This window comes from Piliocolobus tephrosceles, chromosome 9, assembly GCF_002776525.5.
Source record: "Piliocolobus tephrosceles isolate RC106 chromosome 9, ASM277652v3, whole genome shotgun sequence".
Classification (NCBI taxonomy): domain Eukaryota; kingdom Metazoa; phylum Chordata; class Mammalia; order Primates; family Cercopithecidae; genus Piliocolobus; species Piliocolobus tephrosceles.
The window spans coordinates 6111854-6118326 of record NC_045442.1 but is presented as its reverse complement, the minus strand read 5'-3'; the positions used below and the strand labels follow the sequence as shown (position 1 = coordinate 6118326).

At 40.1% G+C, this 6473-nt stretch overlaps 1 pseudogene across 1 annotated transcript; it reads right to left on the bottom strand.

Annotated features, from left to right (window-relative positions):
* Positions 1–1528: 1528 nt before the first annotated feature.
* LOC111550744 lies at positions 1529–2523 on the bottom strand (annotated as a pseudogene). The gene has a single exon (XR_002734167.1). The product of XR_002734167.1 is annotated as a signal recognition particle subunit SRP72 pseudogene (transcript).
* Positions 2524–6473: the final 3950 nt, after the last annotated feature.

Below are 6473 nucleotides of genomic sequence, written 5' to 3'. Positions count from 1 at the left end.
GAGGCCAAGGGGGGTGCACTACCTGAGGTTAGGAGTTTGAGACTAGCCTGGCCAACATGGTGAAACCTCATCTCTACTAAAAATACAAAAATTAGCCAGGTGTGGTGGCATACACCTGTAATCCCAGCTACTTGGGAGGCTGAAGCATGAGAATCACTCAAACCTGGTAGGTGGAGGTTGCAGTGAGCCAAGATTGTGTCACTGTACTCCAGCCTGGGTGATAGAGTGAAACTGTCTAAAAATATATTTATACACACACACACACACACACACACACACAGAGATATGTTTCAGAAAATAAAAAGAAAAGTCACAGAATGAGAGCAAATATTTGTGAAACATGTATCTGATAACGTTTCTGTAACCAGAATATAAAAAGAACTCTTACAATTCAGTAATTACAAAACCACTTCATTAACATGGGCAAAACATTTTAAAAAAATATCACAGAGAAAATATATGAGCCGGGCGCAGTGGCTCACGCCTGTAATCCCAGCACTTTGGGAGGCCAAGATAGGCGGATCACGAGGTCAGAAGTTCAAGACCAGCCTGGTCCATGTGGTGAAACCCCATCTCTATTAAAAACACAAAAATTAGTTGGGTGTGGTGGTGGGTGCCTGTAATGCCAGCTACTCAAGAGGCTAAGGCAGGAGGATCGCTTGAACCCAGGAGGCGGAAGTTGCAGTGAACTGAGACTGCGCCATTACACTCCAGCCTGGGTGACAAGCGAGACACTGTCTCAAAAAAAAAAAAGAAAAGAAAAAGATAAAGAAAATATATGAAGGGTCAATAAGCACATAAAAAGATGCTCAACATTATTTTAGCCACCAGGGAAATTCAAATGAAAACTCCAGTATGATTTAAAATGAGTTCAAGACGTATCAGAGACCTGATATAAAGAATAAAACAATTAAGCTTCTAGAAGAACACTTAGGGGAATTTTGTTATGACCTTGGATAGATAAAGATTACTTTTTTAAGAAGAGTTTTTATGCCAAGAGCTCCTACAAATAGAAAAAAACAAGTATCCTAATCAAAAATCGAGAAGAAGGTTTGTACAGGCATTTCATAAAGGATGACATCCCAGTGGAGTCTAAAACAGCTCAGCCCTCTTTGGCCATCAGGGAAACAAAGAGTCAAATCACAAGAGCTACCCCTACACCCCATCTATAATGGTGTTGATGTTGATGAAAGTAGTGAAACGCCATAAAAATACTTGAAGACATTTACTATAAGCCAAATGTGAGTGACCATGGCCTGTGACACAGCCCAAGAGAGCCTGAGAACGCGTGCCCAAAGTGGCCAGGCTACAGCCTGGCTTTATACATTTTAGGGAGACAGAAGACGTCCATCAATACATGTAAGACGTACATTGGTTCCATCTGGAAAGGCAGGACAACTTGAAGTGCTGGTGGGGAGGTGGGGCATCAGGGTGCAGTGAGGCGGGGTGCCTTCCAGATCATAGGTGGACTCAAAGCTTTTCTGATTTGCAACTGATTGAAAGAGTTAAGTTATTATCTAAGCAGATATTTAGGAATGCTCAGAAGATTCCACTTTCAGTCTCCTAAGGCCTCCTAAGACATAATTTAAAGTGGGACTTGAACAGAAACAAGTATCTTCAGACTCCAGCTGAAATTGTAGAAATAGTTTCTGTTTCAATCCTGGGAAACCTTAGATAAGGTATGTGAAACTGAAAAAAGATTGAATCAGCACACACAAATAAAGGATACAACAGATACCAAGATGGGTAAATGCCCAATTATTTTCAGTCCTCATAATCTGTACAAAGCTATGAGGCAACCAGTAGGCCATATCTCACTAGGCAGACTTTGAGGAAGATGTTTCCCTATTTGAAACACAAGAAATTATGAAAATATGGAGATGAAGAGGGAGCAGTTCTGTGCTTCTTGCTGTGTTACCTTTATTATATTCCTAGTGTCACTGACACTAGTTTAAAAACAGCCTGCAACAAGAATATTCTCATCACCAGCCACCTTTTCCACCTTTCTTCTTTTTCTGTTGCTGTTTCTTTTTTGTTGCTGGAGCCCCTGCAGGTTTCTGGTGTCTTGGGGGTATGATGTTACTTGTAGAGGCAGATACTGTTGCAGCACTGCCAGGTCTTGGGGAGGTGGGTGGGCTGCTCACAGTTTTACTGGCATCCAGTTCAGATGAAGCTCCTGCAGTTGCTCCCTGGGTCCCTTTTCCAATCTGATCCTTCTTTTTACCCTTCTTTCTTCCCCGGTAGTAAGAACGTTCTCGCATTGGCAGCCATCTTTCTGGATCTGGGGTAACTTTTGGGTCATAATTCTTAGGCAATTTTCCCTTCTTTTTCTTTTTCTTCTTTTTCAAATCTCCCTGTCCTTGTTCCTTTGGTTGACTATCTCCAGTAACTTTTCCACCCTTCTTCCGAATGTACGTAGCACCAGGAGAATTTTCAAGAGCCTCAACATCTACTTTTAGAGACATACTATCTGACGATGGCAAGTGTTTACTAAGAGCTTTGGCTTTCTCTGGATCTACAAGTGAGTAACATCATGTGATAATATGTGACAAGTGAGTGTGACAAGTGAGTAACACATGTGAGTAATATCATGTGATAAAGAGGGACCTTCTTAATACACTGATGTTCTTCACTTAATTAAATGGATGGCCACAAGAAAAATAAAGTAAATGTCTTAAATAATTTAACCATAAATTTTCTGTCATGTGATACCAGAATATGGGATTATTTTCATATTTTTATATATATATGACTCCTTTGTGCCCCATGTCATTTTCAGATTATGTAACATGCTGATACAGCACCATGAAAGAACTCAAGGAAAATATATCAATGTAAGAAGTTGACTCTTAGACCTAGTGTTCTGAGGTCAGATGGGTTTGGACTATCTCAATCAGAAAGATTAATGACTGTTATCAAGAACATGAACATTGGTTTCCTACGTAGAGAGGAAATCAGTATCTGAGTTCGCATACCAGGCAGTATTAAAATCTGACAGATCTGTTTGGCCCATTGATAGATACTCAAATGGTGTCTCCTTCTGGTTATGGATTTTGACCATTGATTACCTTTCTCAATGTAATGAAATATTTTACAGTCAATTTGTGGTGTAAATGTTGCTCTTGTCTTTCCTTGCTTACAAACTACTTTCACATTGAACAGCTGTGAGACAGACACTTTGAGATGCCTGCCCTTGTTAGTATTCATTTTACGCTGCCCAATATATCATTTAATTTAGACTTAGAAGTATTTCCTTGTGATTACATTACTCTGTCCTTGTTAATAAAGTGCTGCTGTGTTTGACTCTGAAAAAAAAAAAAAAAAAAAAGTTATTATCTAAAGGCCTGGAATCAATAGAAGGGAGTGTCTGGGTTAAGATAAAAGGTTGTGAGACCAAGATTCTTGTTATGCAGATGAAGGCTCTGGGTAGCAGGCTTCAGACGGAATGCATTGTAAATGATTCTTATCAGAATGCCACACTCTAAGTTAATTTTCTCCTGGATCTGAAAACAAAGGACCTGGGAAGGGAGACAGATTCTCTATTGAATGTAGACGTTCCCCATGAGAGACAGCTTTGCAGGACCATTTCAAAATATGTCAAGGAAATACATTTTAGGGTAAAGTACTTCAATTTCTTTCAGGGCCTGCTATCCATCATGTTGGTATCTTATTGCTACAAAGACTCTGTTTTGTCAGTCTTAAGGTCTGTGTTTTAATATTAATGCTGGGTTTACTTTAGAACACCCTTGGCCAAGAAGAGGGGTCCATTCAGTTGGTTGGGGGGCTTCGAATTTTATTTCTGATTTGCAATGATTGAACCTAAAAGGACTGGCAGCAGCAAATACTGATGAGAATGAGGATTAACCACAATGCTCACGTTGGCGATGGGTCCCTGAAGAAGGTGGGTCCCTGCAGAGAAGCAATCAAGTTCTTAAATTCTTTGACATTATTCACCAAAGCTAAAGATATGTTAACCCTGTAACCCAGCCATCTCACTGCTGGAGAAATTAGTGCAGATGTTCAACAAATGACATGTATGAATATGTTTATAGCCACATTATTCATAATAGTTAAAACTGGAAAGAATCCAAGTGTCCATCCAGAGTAAAATAGATACATAAATTGTGGTATAGCTACTCTATGGAATACTGCACAGCCATAAAAAGGATGGTCCATGACTTCAGGCTACAGCATGGATGGATCTCACAGACATAATGTGCAGGGAGAGATGCCAGACAGAAAAGACTGCATATTCTGGATTCCTTTTCTACGAACTTCAAAACCAGAGAAAACTAGCCTAGGGTGATAATCGAATGGTACTTTCCTTTGAAGGACTACCAACTGCAAGAGGCTTGAGGGAGCGTTTTGGGGCACTACTAATGCTCTATGTTTTATTCTGGATCTTGGTGACATATTAGAAATATATCAAGTTGTACACTTAAGATTGGTGTACATAACTATACCTAAGAAATACTCAATTAAAAAAAAAATCAGAAGAGACGCTTTAAGGATTAAAGAAAAAATGAGGGCAAAGTAAAGACATTTTCAGACAAATAAAAAAATGGAGAGATTTTTATTACCAACAGAACCATACTAAAAATATACCAAAGGAATTTCTCCAGGCTGAAGGAAAGTCACATTGGATGGTAGTGAAGAACTGCAAGAAGGAAGGGAGAGCTTCAGAAAGGATGAATACGTGAGTAAATATAAATTAATATGGCCTGTTTAAGACAACATTCAGAACAATACCTCCTGGCATTTAGAGCATATGGAGAAGAAACATCGATGACAAACGCATAAGGGATGGGATGGGGGAGATGGAAGAGTACAGTCCCTGCAGTATCCAGAAAGTGTTAAAAGTACCAAATAAAGGTTGTATTAGTTCGTGTTCGAGCTGCTGATAAAGACATATCCAGGGCTGGGAAGAAAAAGAGGTTTAATTGGACGTAGAGTTCCACATGGCTGGGGAGGCCTCAGAATCATGGTGGGAGGCAAAAGGCACTTCTTACATGGCAGTGGCAAGAGAAAATAAGGAAGATGCAAAAGCGGAAATCCCTGACAAAACGATCAGATCCCGTGAGACTTACTCACTATCACGAGAACAGTACAGGGAACCGCCCCATGATTCAAATTATCTCCCACCGGGTCCCTCCCACAACACATGGGAATTATGGGAGTTCAATTCAAGATGAAGTTTGGGTAGGGACACAGCCAAGCCGTATCAAGGGTGGATTGTAATAAGTGAATGGTGCACATTTTGATCTCTGTTATAATTGCTATAAATGACAAAAGAATTTCTGACTAAAAACCTAACAGTGGAGAAGATATTTAATGTTGATTTGCCAAGAAATGAAGGCATATGCATATTACCAGGGGCTACAAAGGTAACCTTAGAAATAACTAAAACGGCACTGATTCTAAGAGCTCATGTCTGGGAGGAGATGGGGACATTGCTGCATTTTTAAAAGTTCATTATTACCCTGTAACTTTGGACTATGTATTTTTAATACTTTTTTTAAAGTGTAAAATTAGGCCAGATGCAGTGGTTTACACTTGTAATCCCAGCACTTTGGGGAGGCCTAGTCAGGAGGATCATTTGAACCCAGGAGTTCAAAACCAGCCTGGGCAACATAGTGAGACCCCATTTGTGAAAAAAAAAAAAAAAAGTTAAAAAATTAGCTGGGCATAGTGGCACACATCTGTAGTTCCAGCTACTCAGGAGGCTGAGGCAGGAGGATCACTTTAGCCCCGGAGTTTGAGGCTGAAGTGAGGTGTGATTTCACCACTGACCAACAGAGTGAAACCCTGTCTCAAAAATAAATAAATAAATAAATGAAAGGTGTAGAATTAACTTTGTTCCAAGGATTGAAGTTGAATTGTTGGATAAATTTAAATGACCGCCTGAACCAAAATGTGGATTCCACAATCATTCCAGGATGGTGGCCTTGCCTTTGTGGGCATTGACACTGGGTCCTCCTAGACTACATGAAGACACCAGAATACGCTCCTCCCCAGAATATGCCACTTTGGCAGAAGGATTGCTTTGAGCTGCAGGCACCTGTGAAACAGACACAAGAAAAGCTGTTTGTCCTCCCCACTATTTGCTTAAGATGGGACATAACTTTAAATATTTCCCTTCTCCCCTCTTATCACAGAAGGACAAAAGTTGATCACTCACCAGAAACCTGACACCCTCACCAGTCTGGAGGCAGCACCCCAGGACTCCCAGTAACAAACTTTACTAAGTGGCATTTATCCATCTTGAGTTTCCCATAACTCGCCTCCCTAACACTCTTCTTTTTTTGTTTTAGTTGAAGATGCTGTATAAGCCAGAGATCTAGGCCACCTCTTTGAGATTTACTGTTTTATTTTGGGTATCTGCCATGCATACATGAGGTATACACGCTAATAAATGTCTCCTTGTTTTTCTCTTGTTAATCTGCTTTTGTAATGGGGGTCCCAGCTAAGAACTA